Source organism: Puma concolor, chromosome C2, assembly GCF_028749965.1.
Source record: "Puma concolor isolate L17-30 chromosome C2, mPumCon1.1.hap2, whole genome shotgun sequence".
NCBI classification, from domain to species: domain Eukaryota; kingdom Metazoa; phylum Chordata; class Mammalia; order Carnivora; family Felidae; genus Puma; species Puma concolor.
This window is the reverse complement of record NC_141675.1, coordinates 14917918-14934698: the sequence shown is the minus strand read 5'-3', so window position 1 is coordinate 14934698 and position 16781 is coordinate 14917918.

The following is a 16781-nucleotide window of genomic DNA, read 5'->3' as shown; positions in this document are numbered from 1 at the left end:
TTCAACAAAAGATGCTGAGAACTGGATATCCATATGGAAATGAATGAAGTTGGATCCTTACCCAATACCATACACAAAAATTAACTCAAAATCAAAGAACTAAACATAAGAGCCAAAACTGTAAAACTCTTAGATGAAAACATAGGCATAACTCTTTATTACCTTGGATCTGGCAGTGTATTCTTAGGACATCAAAAGCACAAGTAACAGAAGACAGATAGATATACTGAATTCATTAAAATTAAAATTTTTTGTGTAAAGGATACTCTCAAGCAGAGTGAAAAGACAGTATACAGAATGGGAGAAAATACTTGCAAATCATACCTCTGATAAAAGTCTAGTATACAGAATGTATAAAGAACTCCTACAATTCAGCAATAAACAGACAACATGATTAAAAATATGCAAGGGACTTGAATAGACATTTCTCCAAAGCAGATATACAAGTGGTCAACAAGCACACGAATAGATATTCAACATCATCAGTCATTAGGGAAATGCAAATCAAAACCACAATGAGATACCACTTTATACTCAGTAAGATGGTTATAATAAGAAAAAAAAATTAAAGCATATCAGCGGGGGCTGACAAGGTTGTGGAGGAATTGGAGCCCTCATACATTGTCGGTAGGAATACAATGGTGCCATCTTTATGTAAAGCAATTTGGTGGTTCCATAACAAGTTAAACAGAATTACTACATGACCCAGAAATTCCATTCCTCAGAATATATCCAAAAGAATTAAAAATAGGTGTTTAAACAAAGACACAAAAAGCAACGTTCATAGAAGCACTCTGTATAATAGGCAAAAGATGGAAACAAATGTCCATCAATGGATGAATGGATAAAGAAATTTGTTCTATCCATACAGTAAAATATTATTCAGCCTTAAAAAGAAATTAAGTACTAATGCATGCTACACCTAGATAAACCTGGAAAACATTACAGAAGCCAGGCACAAAGGCCCCTTACTGTATGATTCCATTTATAGGAATATCCAGAATAGGCAAATTTATAGAGAAAGAAAGCAAATTTGGGGTATCTAGGGGTTAGGAGGGCAGAATGAAGAAAGACTGCTTAATAGTACGTATGGGGCTTCCTTTTAGGGTGATAGAAAGTTCTGGAACCAGAGAGTTACTATGGTTGTACAATACCATGAATGTACTCAGTGTCATTGAATTGGATACTTCAAATTGGTTAAAATGGTAAATTCTATGTGTATTTTACCACACACACAAAAAGGGTCAAATATGAAATGGCACATTGGAAGAAAAGCCTTGATCCCATCACTGTAACCTCTACCTGACCCACTACTTTACCCTGGCTCTTAGAGGTAACCACCTTAGGAGTTTATGGTTTATTTTTTTGTTACATATTTATGAAATATAAAACAATACAAATACATATTCTTATAGCTGTTTTATTCTCATAAAATCTAACATACTATAGGCACACTAATCTTTCCTTTGTTTTTGTTTTTATTTTTGTTTTTTTCAGTTAATAGTGTCCCTAGATCTCCCCAGATCAACACATAGAGGTGGTCCTTCTCTTTTAAAACTATAGGTTCATTGCTATGAAAGCATTCATTCCTCTGGAGACTCACTGAATATCACTCAGCCTTTGAAGAGAATTATAACTATTTTGATGGAGTCATGAGCTAAGCATTCAGCAATATATGTGTATCAAATCAATACTCCGTGCACCTTAAACTTACAGAAAGTTATATGCCAATTATATTTCAATAAATCTGGGAGCGAGAAGAGAAAAAAGTTTAATGCTTTCCTCCCTTTATTTCCAATTGCAATAACCAGTTCTGCTTTTCATTAAAAGCTAAAACATCCAAATGACCCCCAAAGCAAAATCTCCTACCAGGATGTAAAAGCAAGATGATGAATATTTTTCTCTTTCTCGTCTCTGCACCTCTCATGGCTGTCTCCTGACTGCAGGAAATATTTGGGATTGGTGATAGCTGTTGAGAGCTCAAACCACGTGAGATTCTTCAGGGTATAAACTCTAACCATTGCCATTTTAGCATTCTCTCCATATCTGAAGGTGAGTAGGGAGGCGCAAGAAACAGGACATCGGCTCCTACAGGCTTCTAGGATGTCTTCTAGGATCCCCCAAACCTAATCTTGGTCTCTGATTCTCGAATGTATCATAGAAGGTAAATCAACCTGCATGGGATCCTAAGTGTTTTAAACAGCTTCTCTCTTGCAAGCATCAAAGGAAACCAGCAATTCTCAGCAGCTTCAGTAATTCGAATCAGAAAAGAAAGCGGTTAGTAACTTGCTGAAATGAACCCAATCGAACTCCAGATTTCAGCAACCATGAAAGAAATTATTTTCTTCACACGTGCATTTAACAGAACAGGTGAACAGACAAAAAGGAAATGAGTTTACGCAAGGTTCCATGGTTAGTCTTGATTATGATTCAGCAGAATCCTTGGTGTTGATTTTTTCCACCTGCAAGTTAAATTTCTGATAACTTGGCATGGCTGCCTCCTGGGCTGAGTCAAAGGCAGCTCTCTGTCTGCTGCCTATCTGTCTTGTTATTCTTGCAAGAGCAGGGCTGACCCCACTTCTCTGCAGCCCATGATGCCGTCTCATATTGACTTCCCTCCCCACTCGCCATCACTTGCACTCAGCTGCATCCACAGTGGCTGGCACGTAGAAGGCACTCAAGGAAGATGTGTTGACTATCAAGTGATGGCTACTCCATTTTGCCTTGTAATTTTAGGTGGTCTCCTGTATTATCGGTCAGGAGTAGAGATATAACATCCTGAACTTGTTGAAGGACACGTTCTCATCCTGACAACTTCTGTGTTCCCGAAGCTGGCAGCTCAAAAGGCAGACGGTCTCTGTGCAAAACCACACGGAGGGACCGTGCAGCTGTGACATCTGCTGCCCAGAGTTAGAAGGCCGCCTCCAGAGGCAGCCACTGGGGAAGTAGACGCATGGCAGCACTGTTTTCTCAGCTTTTCCTTTTCCCTGGCTGCCTTGGTCGGCAGCCCACTAAGCCCCTCAACTGCCTTGGACCCGAGCCTCTGCTCTCACTTGAACTCCTCCACTATGACGCAGGGCCGGTTGAACGGGAGGCCAGGGCCAGGACTGGGAGATCTGGCACAGTGGGTCCCACTTGGCCCACAAGGGCTCACAGCTGGACAGCTCTTCCTTGTGCCTCTCCTGGCCCTGGGCCAGGGTGGCCTCGTAGATATCCTTGGGGCACTCTAGAAGGGACGGCCAGATCTCCAGATATATAAGATATAGATCTAGATTAGATATAGATAGACTTGGGATATACACATATGCTATCACCTGGGCTTGCCAGTAGATCAAATGAGAGGTAGTGGTTGAGTACTACATTATTTTCGTAAACGACTGGTCGTGAGTTGCTACAAAGGTGGTTTTACTATTAACGATGCTAATACGTTGACGGCAAAATTCTAAATAAAAAAAGGAAAACCAAGATAATCAAGCAGTCTATCTATTTAGATTGATTTTAAGGAATTGGCTCACCTGCCTGTGGTATGGGGCAAATTCCAAAGCTATAACACGGGTCGGCGTATTTGAAACTCAGGCAGGAGCTGATGCTATAGTCTTGAGGCAGAATAGTTCTTTTTCTGGGAAGTCTCAGATTTTGCTCTTAAGGCTTTCAACTGATTAGATAAAGCCCACTTACATCATTGATGGTTAATCTCCTTTACTTCGGGTCAATTTATTGTAGATGTTACGTATGTGTACAAAATTACCTTCACATAAACACCTAGATTAGCATTTGACTAACTATTGTAGACTAATCAAGTTGACACTTAAAATCAAGCATCGCACTTCCTCATCTGATTTCTTCTTCTTTTTTTTAATGTTTATTTATTTTTGACAGAGAGAGAGAAAGAGAGAGAGAGCGCGAGCATGAGTGGGGGAGGGGCAGAGAGAGAAGGAGACACAGAATCCAAAGCAGGCTCCAGGCTCCGAGCTGTCAGCACAGAGCCCAACGCGGGGCTTGAACTCACAGACTAAGAGATCATGACCTGAGCCAAAGTCTAATGCTCAACCGACTGAGCCACCCAGGCGCCCCCCTCTTCTGATTTCTAAATATGCCAAAGTCCACAGCTGTGCTGAGGACTTAGTGTGTGGTCCACTGTCATTTGCCTACATCAATTTTCTCTGGCCCCAAGGCCCTCTTTCTTCTGGAGATGTCTACTTTAAAGTTTCAGTGTGCTTTTATTCTTGATGCAGGCTAGTCTTCTTTTCCTGGGCCATCCATAAATATGCTTCACCTGGTCCCTAGCTCCACTGCTAGGCTTGTGTCTGGTAACTTGAATGGTCTAAGATTTCATAGTTATCTTTTGTGCTATGGCCACCATGTCCTGTCATGCAGGTTGTATAGTGCATAGGTCCAGGCAACGAGATTCACATCCTAGAATGCTAGCCTCTGGAGTAACACAGTGTGTAGCTCTAAAGTCCTAAGCAGAAACTTGACTTCCTTCCTTCCATTCATCCATCTATCATCCATCCATCCATCCATCCATCCATCCATCCATTACCCTGTCATCATAACTACTTGCTTCACCCATCTTGAGGGGGATCCCCATTCAAAACTCCATTCATCTGAGAAGACCAAGTGTGATGAGATCATCTGAAGTTGCAAATCCCTGAAGAGCAAGTTTAAGCTCCTTCAGTCACTAACCCCTCAGATTTTCTCTGAAGGTATGTCTTGATAAGGCCTATAAAATTGTTAACATGCCCGATAAAGTATTTCAGAGTATTCATCAGAAGACAAAAAAATTTATGACAATATTGTCCACAAATATATCTATAGTCAACCTTCTCCTATTCTGCTCTTATTTCTTGGGATAAATTTTTCCTGTATTTCTCCGATAGGTTACTTGAAATCCAAATCTCTCCTAACCCACTACTCACAATCTTTTTCTCTTTCTCCATCTGTCCTTGCCTTCATTCATGCATTCAACAAATACCTGCGAGGCACCTTTCATGGACTAGGCACTGGGCTAGATCCTGGTCCTTTTTCTCTTGGAGCTTATAGTCTAATCTCCCACTCAAAACTATAGGCCCTGCCCCCTTATTTCTAGTAAAGACATTTATTCCAAATGATCAGAGACATTTGTAGTCTTTAGGATGAAAAATGAATTATTTCTTTATTCAATAAGAATTATTCAAGGAGATTAGGTCATAGGCTGATAGACCATTATCAAATGGAGCACATGGAGGCATTGCCTTAAAACATAATACATGCTGACCTAGTATGTGCAGGTATGGTTGCCTTAGGGAGAAATTAAAGGTCTGGTAGTATGACTATGCTAATAACACATATGAACTAAAGGAAAAAGAGATGTTTCTAAAAGAATTCTGTAAACTTCATGCTTCCTTTCAGCATCAAGTTTATTATGTGGAAATTGATTTTGCCAATCAATTTACCTATGTTATCTTTTGCTTACGAATTTGGAAAACCACAAATCATCGCCCAGTTGGAGTCTAGGAAACCAGTCTGATGGTTGCTATTGCCCAGAGCAAGGCTGAAGTTGGTTCAGTAAGTTAGACCATTTCTCCACCTGGCAGTCTATTCTCCGCCTTGTGCCAAGATAGTTTTAAGGACTCTTACCAAAATATACGGGTTGCACCAAGATTAAAAAAAGAGAAGTAGGTGAAAGGAAAAAAGCAAGAGAAAAAATAAAATAAAAAGATAGCTTTATGAGTCTACAGCTTGCAAATAACTTGAACTTATTTGCAAGAATGTTGTTTCTTACAAGTTATACTTACATAATTTCATTTTTCTAACATCTATGTTTTCTCCACATTTTACATCTTTGAAATGGAAGCTCCTTTTGCAAAAGATGGCATCTTAGATAAATGAAACAAGGTCATCTAGCTCCCTAACTAAAGTCATACCTCATTTGCTAATTGTTTTATATGTGCTTCAATCATGTTTTCAATTGCTTCTCGTGTCCCTATTTCATTTTTCTAATTAGAAGTGTAAATTCTTTGAGGCAAAGAGAATTCCTAGGATGTGCCAAGAACTTTTTCTATACTATTTTATTCTGAATTCTTTCAATAACTCTATGTGATAGATTATTCCCATTTCACAAACAAGGAAATTGAGGCCCAGGAAGGTGAATTTACTTGCCAAAGTTCCTCTAGCCAACTAGTATCAGTGGAATCAGGATCTAAGCTCAAATCTATCTGACTCCAGTGTTCCTTCCCTTTCAATGGTGCCATCCTGCATTGCTATCTCAAAGTTGTAGATCAGGCCTTGGTATTGCTTTTGAATTCCCCATAAAGCTTCTTATTCTGTGCACAGAGCAGATACTCAATAAATTCTTGTCAGCTGAGGGAATGATTTCTAGCTCATGTCCTTTTTTAGAGCAATCCAAGTTGGCATGGGAGCAGCTTCATTTTTATTTTTTTTTAAGATTTATTTATTTTTGAGAGAGACACAGAGTGCGAGTGGGGGAGGGGCAGAGAGAGGGAGACATAGAATCCGAAGCAGGCTCCAGGGTCTGAGCTGTCAGTACAGAGCCCGACGCAGGGCTCGAACCCACAAACATTGAGATCGTGACCTGAGCCGAGGTTGGACGCTCAACCAACTGAGCCACCCAGGTGCCATTCAACTTTGCTTTCTATTGTCTTCCCTCTTGTTTCAACCTGTTTGGGATGCCTTGGGCATGTTGGAGCTGCCAGAATCAGAAGAAAAAAAAACAAAAACAAAAACAAAAACAAAAAAAAACAGAGAGCCCCTTAAAGGGCAAATCATACCTTTGAACTCCCCCACTTTTTGCTGGAAGGGTCTTCTTGCTCAGACCCAGGTTGAGTAACTCTCTGCAGCGAGGTGGGGGTGGGAGTCTGTGTGGTTTTGACAAGGGTGGGCTAGAATTTACCCTGGAAATCTTGACTAAAATGTTTTTGTGGGCCCCCGGCACGGTTAGGTTCACACCTAGGAAACTCTCTGAGGGTAAAGCCACAGCTTGGTTAAATTGGGTGACTCACAAGTGTGAAGGTTCATATTTTAGCACCTGGCAATCAGGGGCAGAATTGAACCACTTAAAAATGAACGCCGATGAAAACTCAGAACCTCTGCAAGGGGCTCCAGGCCACAGCATATATTAGAATCGTAATTGCACCAAAGAACTGAATTACCTTGTAGCTCATCTTTGATTTACATTAAAAGAACATGAAGTGACAAGTCTAGGCAGGCGAATGAGCCTTTGAGTCCTGTCCTGGGGTCATGTTCTCTGCTTGAACATATTTGATTTCAGGGGCCCCTTCTGAAAAGCAGGTTCATAATGATACTTACTGGATAGCCTTGGAACAGAGCAATTGTGAGGTCCTGAAAGCTGTAACATAGATTTTTAAAAATCCAAGCCTCCGAAAATTGCAAGGGTAAGAAAAGACAAGCGTAGTTGTACAAGTATGTCTATAATTCAATTCCTCTTGGGTTTGAACATTGTTCCTTAGTTTCTTCAGGAAAAATTGCAATTGTGTATGTGAGGGGACCAGGGGAGAGAAAGGGGAAAAGGTCCCACTAGGTCCTGGCGTTGTGCTCTCCACAGATATGTCAACAAGCAAAGAAGAAAGGGAAGCTGGTGACTCCAGCCCACCTCACTTCCTCATTCCTCTGCCTGGGAGAATTTGCAGATTTCTTAGGAGTTTGGTTTAATTTTTAACATTCTATTCATAGTCTTATGGTATTCTTTTTTGGGATTCTTCCGGGGCTAGTAATTTACACATGTGATTGCAGTAATGCAAATGGGAGTCTTTTATACAGGAGAAACGCTGGTTCATGTGATTACTCTGCCTCCTTTACCCAGCCCTTTGGCCCGTCCGATCAGCTGATGCTTCATAGATTTTTTTTTTTTAGTAAGTTATTTGGGTTTTGCAACTTTTACAGTTTTTCAGAATTTTGTCTTTCCCCAGTTTGAGACACTTTTACAGTAAATACTGAAAGTTACGCAATAACTAAACGTTATGTATTAGTAATACAGATGCCTGCCATCCACTTTATCAAGAGTCGCCCAGGCTCTATATAAGGTGGTGGAGAGTATTGGTGCCTAGAATCAGAAACAAAACAAAGCAAGAGAGAGAGGGGGAGTCACAGAATCTGAAGCAGGCTTCAGGCTCAGTACTGACAGCTCAATGTGGGGCTCGAACTCACAAACCACAAGGTCATGACCGGAGATGACGTCGGACCCTTAACTGACTGAGCCACCCAGGGGCCCCTAGGCCTTTTTCTTCCCCTAGACTTCAAGCTCTGGGACATAGCAAGAATTATATAAATATATGGTAAATAAGTAAGTAAGTAAGGCCAGGAAAGAACTATGCCTGTCCATAGTATCCTCAAGACTGTAGCATAGAACCTGATACTAGTATATGCTCAATAAACAATTATAGATTTGAACGTCTTCCTGTAGCTTAAAACATCAAGTTGTTGGGTGTCGTGAAATTTAGCAATTATTTACTATATGACTAGGTTGATTCTCAGAGACTAGATAATATTTCAGGCTAGTGATTCCCAGATAGGAGAGATCTGACCTTGTTTACTCTATGAATGGCCCACAACAAGGTAACGCCTCTCTGGGTGCTACCACTGTGCCTAGCTTTAAAGGGTTAACTCCTGACTTGTTTACTTTGACTCCTATACCTCTTTTTTTAAATTGAATTATTGTTGACTCTTATAACTCTTTATTAAGTATATTCAAAAATCAAATCCATCCTTACTTTGCTAAGGAATGGGATGAGGTGGGGAAGTTCATATTATGGAGCCATGTTTTAGAAATTAGAACATCTGGTAGTGTCCGGAATACATCGCCCTAGACGCAGTGTAATAGAGAGTGAAGGGAAATGGGTTGAAAGTCTGAAGGCTCTGGTTTTGGCACCTGCTTTGCCAAAAACCCTACTCACTTGCTTAACCTCTCTGAGTCTTTTTCTCCTGGTCTCTAACAGGAGCATCTTTTGAAGAAACAATATCAAGGAAATCATGCCCAGGGTAGGAAAAAATTACAGCTGGATGATGTGTGTATCTATCTGAAAACATACAATCACACGATGAATGTCAGTCTGCTCATAAGTCAGTTCTTAAGAATGAATTTCTGATCCTTTGTTAGAGAATCTGGAAGTTCAAATACAAATACTTCCAGTTCCATCTATTAAAGGAACCTAAAGATGCAAAGTCTAATAGACTTATCTGATGCATAAGAAAATTTCTTTTAAGTTCATGACTTGTTCTACTTTCTCCCTTTTTCTTCTTATTCCAGGCAAAATATTTTTCATCCAACCTAGAGTTGTATAGGATTCCCTTGCCTCCTTATTCATCCAACGTGCAGCACTTTAATTAAAATACTTTCTCAGTGTGCTATCAAAGAAATTCTAATCATTACACATCAACAGCCTACAGGAAACCACCATCTTGATGTTAGAAAAGAAACAGGAAGCACTGCTTATCTCTAGGTTGTCAAGATTTCTGAAGCACTTACCTACCTACTCTGCTGGGTTCCTACTTTGACATCAAAGCTGTCAAATCATTTATGGAATTTCCCAAGACTTAACCTAGTTCTTCATGATACCTCTAGGTTGGGAGAACTTTGCCAAAGAAAACACTTTCACTGCAAACGTTCCAGTGCCAGGAAAAAAGGGTATATGTTTGTGTTTCTATTTGTGAGTCCTTGTCTGGGATGTAATCGAAAAAGGTTCTCAATGGTGGGGAATCTCCAAAGAAGCCAAGACAAGTGTCTCTTGAGAGCAAATTGAGTTTGGAATACCAGTGAGGGCTGGAGGTGGCAAAGCTGAGACAGAAGCACGCAAATGAAAATGTTCCTGCCCTTAATGCTCTGCCCTCCACTCTGCTCCAATCAGAACAGGCTAGAGAACCGAATAGCAGAAAAGCTCGCGGAGGGGCAGGTGGAGAAGCAGGAGAGGGGAAGAAGATGAGCACCCCCTTTCCCTAAAGGCAGTAGTGGGCTGCTTGGGGGCGCTCAGAAACCTCACCTTTGAGGGAAGCTTTGTTTTGTTAAAATGTGACTTGATATCCTACATTTGAATCTCTGAGCTAAGATTCTTGGTGACTTAATTGGACTGCAGGACTTTGTGCTAACTAAGATTGGACAGAAAAGTCACAGGCTGCCTTACTTTGCGTCCAGAGGTGGAAAAGGACAGTTCCCACGGAGCAAGACTGAGAGAGACTAAAAACCAAGTTTTCGCAATATAAACCATGAGTGCCACAAGTTCAGCCTGCTAGCTAAACAGGTAAATGTGAAACAAGGAGGGATTCCGGGGGTCCTGTGTGCTGGCCTCCCACCCACTCAGCTGTCTCCCAGCCCCCAGGAGCTTCCTGGGAAAGCGGGGGGTTTCAGTACATAGTTTGCCAACTGCCACAGGGTGTCTACCCCTCCCTCAATTTGGAGATTCTGAAGAAAACAACCTCAAACTTCCTAAACGTGTGATGACACCAATTAACTACTTCCTGGCATTTCCTTGGGATGTGCCACAAACTGATATCAGAGCATATCCTGAAATGATGCTGTGTTTCAGGGGTCAGCAAACTTTTCCTCTAAAGGGCCAGGTAGTAAATATTTTTGGTTTGCCAACCGTACGGTATCTGGGGCAGCTGCTCAGCCCTGCTATTCTAGCTTAAAAGCAGCATAGACAATACCTAAACGCAGATGTATGGCTGTGTTCCAATAAAAGTCTGTTTAAACACACAGGCAGTTAGTTGGCTTGTGGACCCGAGTTTGCGGATCCCTGCTACACAGTGTTAAAGCATTCATTCCCTGCTTTTCCGAAAGAGCCAGAACCATCCCTCCCACCAGCTCTGCTCTCCATCCACGTGGTTGGGCAGGTTTCGGGCCTTACTTTTGATCCAGGGGTGGGCATGGGACCCAGGTCTGGCCAAACATCATGCATAGCCTGTGCCCACTATGATTGGCTTTGGGGTGAGTACCTGAGTCAAGTCAGTCAAAGTCAAATCAAATCGAATTAAGGGACTTTTGCTTGGACAGCTGTGGATTTCAGGTGAGAAAGATGTATGCCCAGAATGTTTGGACCAACGTGTACAAAGATTCCTCCTGTCTTTGGCAGGATTCCCCTAATACAAGGATTCTGTTTCTAGGATAAACGTGAGGGGAAGGATGGAAGTCAGATTGGGAAGGTTGGGCAGCCAAGCAAAGTACAGAATCAGGCAAAGTTCTGTGGCTCTGGCTAAGCTCTGCAGGAGGTGAGGTGGCTCTGGAGACAAGGTCAACTGCAAAGTCTTTCCCCTCACGGGGGAGGGAGTTGGGGTATTTATATATCTGCTCCCGTGAGGGAGTTGGGGTATTTATATATCTGCTCCCGTGAGCCACGGTTAGGGTCTGCCCCTGGGGAGTTTACAATCCCAGGAATGTCTGGCTCGTAGGGCAGCAGCAGGCAATGCTAGCTTCAAAGCCAGGTGACAAGGAAGCACTGGAAGGAAGCAAAAGGGCACCAGGTGAGGGTGTATGAGAGCCGTGTGTAGGAAGCCAACAGTTTCTGCTACATTTGCTGGAGACAGAAGTGGACACAGAAAGAAGCAAAGGGAAGAGATGGGGAAAACATGACGTCTAAGGATAGTTTTTGAACCTGTGTCCAATATTCCTAAAACTCTAAATTACCCCTGGATTTTGCACTTATATGGTGGAGGTTGAGGAACGCTTTCAGTTTTCTATTACCTCCAAGCAAAGTGTCTGAATTGATGGAGACAAAAAATTCATTAGCTTTCGCCATAACCCAGAAGGGAAAGGAAAGAAACCTTAACAGAAGGTATCCTGGCCTTTGGATCTCCAGTCTTGGAAATACCTTCTCTCAGCTGAGCTTTTGTGTCTCCATTTCCATTCTTAAGAACAGGCTGGTTGTAGAATTGCAGGGGTAGGAGTCTTTCACACCCTTATAAAAATCTAGCTCCTGAGAATGAGGGAGGGTCTGAAGAGTCTGACCCCAGCTGGGGATGAACCCCAGGTACACTCAAGACCTTAATAAATAATGGAGCACAAGTAGAAAGAGAAGCAAGAAATGTGGGAAATGTGATATCTCAGTTCTGGGGCCCGGTGGACCAACTTGGCAGTCTTGGATAGAAACAGATTAAGTGTGAGAAATCACTCATCCCTAATACACAGTCGTTTCTTAGACTTTGCTACCGTGAGAGGCATTCAGCCTCAGTAAGTCACAGACAACAAAATGTGCATTTTTTCACTTCAGAGGATTTAGCCAGTTGATTAAGGATAAAAAGAGGGAGGCTGGTAGGTAAAAGACTAAGCGTTCACTTCAGGGAATTCTGGTTGAGCCCTCCAAGAAACGGAGTTCACATGTCGCTCTGGAACTCTCCTGGATAATAGCTCACATCAGAAAACCACCGTAAAGGATTTGGCAAGCAGGGACTAGGGCCGGGGGTATGGTGGGCAGGGAATTATGGGAAGTCTCTCCTCCCATCCTCACAGTTAGGGAAATTCTTAAAGACATGGCGGAAAACGTGAAAATCCAGCATCGGGTCTGATTTGAAGTCACCTCATCTTTTTGGGGAAACAACAAACGTGTAGCGCCTGCAAAGAAAGATGACGGTCACGGAAATGTACTTCCTCGCTAACCCACTATGTTCATTCTCCTTTTTCTTACTTTTAAGTGACTCTGCTTGTGACCAGGGTAGGTAATCAGGAAGGCATTCCAAGATTTACAAATGTCAGTGTAAATCCGGGCTGGATTTACCAATAGGCAGTGGATTGGATTACGAGTAACCTGGTTACATTGCTGGTGTGAATGCTGCAGGTTGTTGTTTTTCGAATGTTACTATTCCAATAAAAGACCTCAACTTTACCACTCAGTAGCCGTGTGACTTAGGTAAGTACGTCCTTCGACCTTTAAGCCCTTTAGACCTTTACTCCCATCTATTATAAAATAATAAAAGAATATATCCCAGAGGGCTCATTTTGAGAATTAAATGAGATAATCCTTGTAAGGTATCTTCACATGCTAAGCACCAAGTAAATGTTGGTTAGGATAATACAAATGATTATAGTTATTATCGTTATAGCATTGTTACAAAAGCAGGTATGAAACTGAAAAATGTGAAGCCTATTTTCCATTTTCAGTCAGCCTTCCAAGTTCACCTTTCTGAGCATTCGTCCTCAACATTGGCAGCAAGGAGAGAACCTGAACCTGAAGTTAAAGATCTGGGATGCGGCCTCTGCACAGCCACTTCCCAGCTGTGTGAGCCTACACAGGTTACTTGAAGGTCTCTGAGCCTTCATTTCCTTATCTGTGAAGGTAGGAACGCCCATGTGATGGCTGGAAGTAGAGACTGAGCACAAAACATCCACCACTGTGCCTGGTGAAACAGCAGGGGCAGATTAACATCCTGCGTCATGACTGCAACTTCCTGGGTGTTTAATGACTCCATCTTTTTGGAAGGGCCTAAGCCTCCCCCTCCCCGAGTCAAAACCTCAGTTCTCCAGATTCCGGTTTGTTTTCTTTTGAAATTTTAAAAATATTTTATTTTATAGGGTTTTTAAAAAAATATTTATTTATTTTGAGAGAGAGAGAGCATGAGCAAGGGAGGGGCAGAGAGAGAGAGAGAGAGAGAGAGAGAGAGAGAGACAGAGAAAGAGAGAGAGAGAAACAGAGAGACAGAAAGAGAGAGAATCCCAAACAGGCTCCACACTATCAGCCGAAACCTGACATAGGGCTCAATCCCACAAATAGCAAGATCATGACCTTAACCAAAATCAAGAGCCAGAAGCTCAACTCCCTGAGCCGCCCAGGCACTCCTATTTTATGTTTGTTTGTTTGCTTGTTTGTTTTAGGTAAGCTCTAGGCCCAATGTGGGGCTTGAACTCATGACCCTGAGATCAAGAGTCACATGCTCTACTGAGCCAGCCAGGTGACCCTCCAGATTCTGTTCATCTCCTTCTCAATTTGATGGAGCAAAGCAGTAGAGGCACTAATATCACTCACTCATTCATTCATTCATTCATTCAAGAATCGTTTTTGATCACCTACGAGGTGCCAGGCACTGGGGGTACAGCAGAGAATAAAACAGATGAATGTCTCTGCCCTCTGAGAACAGATTTTGACCTGATTTGTCTGTCACCATCAGAAAGTTAAGTAAATAGAATGCACAGCATGTGAGATGGGGGTGATTCTTAAGGGTAAAAAATAAAAGGGAGAAGAGGGATAGGAAACCTGTGTGTGTATGTGTAGGGGTGTGTGTGTGTGTGTGTGTGTGTGTGTGTGTGTGTGTGAATTTTAAAGAGAATGCTCAGGAAGGGCTGACTGAGAATTGAACTTGGAGTGCACACTTGAAGAAAGACAGCGGGTAAACCATGGAGGAGACAGGTGGAGAGAGGTAGGTGCCCTCCAATTCTACAATCCTTTTATATAACAGGTAACCTATGTGACAGGATTTTTATAGCAAATTCAGCATTACTACCTTTTACTCTTAAATCAAAGTTTATTCACCTTCGGCCATACTTCTAACACTACAGATGGGATTCAAAACTGCTACTGGGGAAACCAAGCTAATACCTGCTTCTAACACAATAGTGCTGGCAGAAATCTCCACTTCCCCACTTTGCTCTAGCTGAAAGCATCCTGATTTTCAATGCTTTCCTTTGTCCTCCAACCTGCAGTCAAAAATTTTCCCCCTCGGAATGATTAGGTGGCTCAGTCAGTTAAACATCTGACTCATGGCTCAGGCCATGATTTCATGGTCATGAGACTGAGCCCCACATAGGCTCAATGTGGAGCCTGCTTAAGATTCTCTCTCTCTCTCTCTCTCTCTCTCTCTCTCTCTCACTCTCTCTCTCCACCCCCTCCGCCCCTTTTCCCTGCTCTCTCTCTCAAAATAAACATTAAAAAAAAAATCTTTCCTCTCAAAAATGTCCTTAGTTGTATCCAACCCAGTTTGATACTCTGAAAGACCATGGTCCATTACAACCAGTACTTAGAACTCCTTAATGGTAGTTGCCAACACTTACACAATACTTAGAATGCTCCAGGCTCTTTAAGTGCTCTATATTGCTACTTTGTCTTATCCTCTCCACAACACTGAGGTAGGTTCCTTTACTATCATCCTTTTGCAGACGAGGAAACAGAGAAACAGAAAGATGAAGTAAATTGCCCAAAGTCATGCACCTTGAAAAGTAAGAGATGGGATTTTGAATCCAGTAATAGGTTTAACCAATCAGTGATTGTCAAGCTCCAATATGCAGTCGAGTCACCTGAAAAGTGTGTTAAACTCAAATTGCTGGGCTCCACCCCGGGAGATTCTGATTCAGTAGGTCTGGGATGGGACCTGATAATTTGCATTTCTGACACGTTCCCAAGTGGTCCACCATTTGGGAATCACTGTGCTACGCCAATATCACTTCCAGTTGGAAGGGACCTAACTTTTCAGGAGCTACGGAAAAAGAAAGAAAAGTGCCGTCCTTAAAAAAAAAAAAAACACCTTCCTTCTGTGTATTGATTACAAACTGGGGAATCAGAGTGCTCACATTAAATTCATTTGAATTGGTACCTTAGCCCCTTTTAGTAGCTCCCAACTCAGTTTACTGTATAAGACAATGGCATCAATCATTTTAAAGGAAAGCAGGGTCTGATCAGATGAATCAGAGTTTTGAAGGTCCACAGAAATAGATACATAGAAAGTAATTAAAATAATAGTCCCCAAGAAGTCATGCCTCTGTGTCTGTACCCCTTTGGGATGTGATACTCCACTCCTTCCAATAAGAAGTGGAATCTATTTTCCTTCCCCACTGAACTCAAGCTAGTCTATTGCTTTGACAAATAGGATGTGGCAGATATAATGTTCAATTCTGGGGCCTAGGTTTTTAAAAGTCTTGAAGCTTTTGCTCTTAACCATCCTGGACACTAAGCTATGTAGAAATCACTAGGCTATGTAGGAGCCTGGTCTAGTTTACTGGAGGAGGCGAGGCTACACGGTGTATTCAGATGTCCCAGCCCAGAGGCAGGAGGAGGAGCCAGGAGAAGTGATTGGGAATGTTTCCTGGATTTTCTTTCCCTTTGCTGCCCCTGCTTGCTCCGGCCCCTCGCCAGCAACTACTGAGATATTTCAGTTACAGATTCCGAACTCAACCGTTTACCTGTCATTGGCATGCCCCATCTTTACCTGCAGGTGGTTCTGGTATCAGGCTATATCTAAGTCTGAGAGTTGTGTTTCCCGGTGTGTACGAATAGCCATGAATTTAGGGTCATGACCTCGGCTATCAGTATCACATAGAGTTACTCCTTTTTTTAGGTCTGCTGTGTCCCTTCAGGTAAGGTCAAGAATAATCACACTTGCTAAGTGAGCTTTCGATTAGCACGAAGAGTTCTTTAGACAAAGAACTTTGCCAGCCAACTTACCTAACTAGGATTTAAAAGCATTGTTTTGCTTTCTGTGGTTTTTTACGGGGTGTGCGTGCATATGTGCATGTCACCTATTTATATGTAATGGTCCTGGTTTTCCATTTGTGTTTGTCATATAGAATTTTATTTTCAAGTAAACGGAATAATTTCAAAACCATATTCAGTTACAGAAAAAAGTAACAACAAATGTAGCTCAGAAAGCAAATACATGTGGCAAAAGCTGTGATGAAAAAAACGAGATGTTCAGATGTGTGCCTCCAGGGTCTGCCGACCTCCCAGACCTCCAGCCTCCACTCTGCAGAGCATGGACACGGACAGTCAGGGGACCACTGTCCTGGCTCCCAGCTTGCCTTTCCTGTTCTTGCTTCCATCCTCATCCCAGGCTCCCTGGAGAGGGGGTCT